Here is a 2,255-nt window from a genome sequence, read left to right on the forward strand (position 1 = left end):
ACGAGCGAATCTTTAAGGATCCTCGTGCGCTCGGTAATGCATAACTGGTACCGTTTCGTCCCGTTTATGTAGGGGCCTGGATTCTCAAGTATTTTTCATGCGATCGAGTATGGAATCTCCTTGTCTCATAACTGCCAGATATGGCTGGCCAGCGATGTCACGTATCTCCTTTCCGGGACTCTGAAGGAGGACAGATGATTGGAAATACGCTGTTTGAAAGAGTTCCCAGTGCACCCCACGTACTTCCGTGGGCGCCATATTTTAAAGAGGTCTCAGGCCAGCAATGTTTGGGGTCTGAAGATACGCCGTAAGGCTAAACCCCTTGTGAGCGAGAAATCCAGGGTAACCCTATAAACCGGTCTACCCCACTATAATATCAACTGCTCTACATATTCGGATTTATGTATTTCTACAAGCGATATGTGTGTGTGTGTGTGTGTGTGTGTGTGTGTGTGTGTGTACGCACACACACACACACACACAAACATATACTCTTTACTCTTTTACTTCTTTCAGTCTGTGACTGTGGCTACGCTGGAGAACCACCTTTAGTCGAGTAAATCAACCCAGGACTTATTCTTTGTAAGCCTAGTACTTATTCTATCGGTCTCTTTTGCCGAACCGCTAAGTTACAGGGACGTAAACACAACAGCATCGGTTGTCAAGCGATGTTGCGGGGGGGGGGACAAACGCAGACACACATATATACATATATATATGTATATATATATATATATATATATATATATATATATATATATATATATATATATACATATATACGACGGGCTTCTTTCAGTTTCCGTCTACCAAATCCACTCACAAGGCTTTGGTCGGCCCGAGGCTATAGTTGAAGACACTTGCCCAAGGTGCCACGCCTTTGGGACTGAACCCGGAACAATGTGGTTCGTAAGCAAGCTACTTACCACACAGCCACTCCTACGCCTATGTGTACCTAGAAGATTTTTGTCGCCTGAGATAAAGTAGTCAATGTTTTTTAGACACACCCACACACATAAATTTGTCTCCAGTTTATTTCTCCATTGGGTATTAAGATGGAATTGCTTTCAGTACTGACCAATTCTATAGTACACGCGCGCACACAATGTGTGTGTGTGTGTGTGTGTGTGTGTGTATACTGCATTCTTCCAGTGGATAATACTAATTCTGAAACTGGAAGAGCTAAAATTCTAACCGTGGGGTGGGGGATAAGCACGTCATAGCCCCATCATGGTTACGTGCCTAGAAAATTGATGTTGAATTTCTCAAATCAAGTAAGTTCTGCGGTATGTAAATGATGAACTGTCGTCCTTCAACTTGAAACACTATTGAAAAAACTTGGTTGCTCTATAATCAGATATTTCGGCAGCCTGTCAGGAGTCCTTAGGCTTCACAGCTAGAAAGCATGAAGACCTGTTTGACGAGAACAACGCCCATTTGGGCGTTGATCGACAAAAAAGAGACCAGTTATTCATAACTACTAAATAAGAATAATGAACGCAAAAGAAGAGCTTACCAGCCAGAAAAGGCAGCAATCCGGAAATAAATAAGTGCATAAAAGAAAGAAAATTGGTAGCTGACGAATGCAATCGAAATCTAGGGAAAAAAAATATATGCATGACATAATAGGTTTCTTTACACATTTAATGCAACCTATTGCCCAGGTACACCAAGCTCAACAGTCCGCAAATCTTAAGACAGTACGAGACTTATATAATATAATGTATTTTTTATTCTTTTATTCTTTTACTTGTTTCAGTCATTTGACTGCGGCCATGCTGGAGTACCGCCTTTAGTCGAGCAAATCGACCCCAGGACTTATTCTTTGTAAGCCTAGTACTTTTCTATCGGTCGCTTTTGCCGAACCGCTACGTTACGGGGACGTAAACACACCAGAACCGGTTGTCAATATAATGTATGTATGTACGTACATACATAGATACATACATACATACATACATACATACATACATACATACTGTATAGATGTACATATACATGTCTATATTGCAGGTTTCTGTGTGTGCAAGTGTATGAGGTGCTTCTGTATGTATTTTCGTATGTTTCCATGTGTGCATATGAGTGAATATATCTCTTTGTCTGTCTGCCTCACAAGATCGTTATTTGAGGACAATTCTCGTGCTGTTTACGGTTCTTATTGCTTTATTAACTGCTGGCCAACATGTCCACTTGACCCAACTTCTCCACCACCCACGTCAGCCATACCATCACCAACAACAATACCATATCCATGC

This window comes from Octopus bimaculoides, chromosome 4 (genome assembly GCF_001194135.2).
Source record: "Octopus bimaculoides isolate UCB-OBI-ISO-001 chromosome 4, ASM119413v2, whole genome shotgun sequence".
Taxonomy (NCBI): domain Eukaryota; kingdom Metazoa; phylum Mollusca; class Cephalopoda; order Octopoda; family Octopodidae; genus Octopus; species Octopus bimaculoides.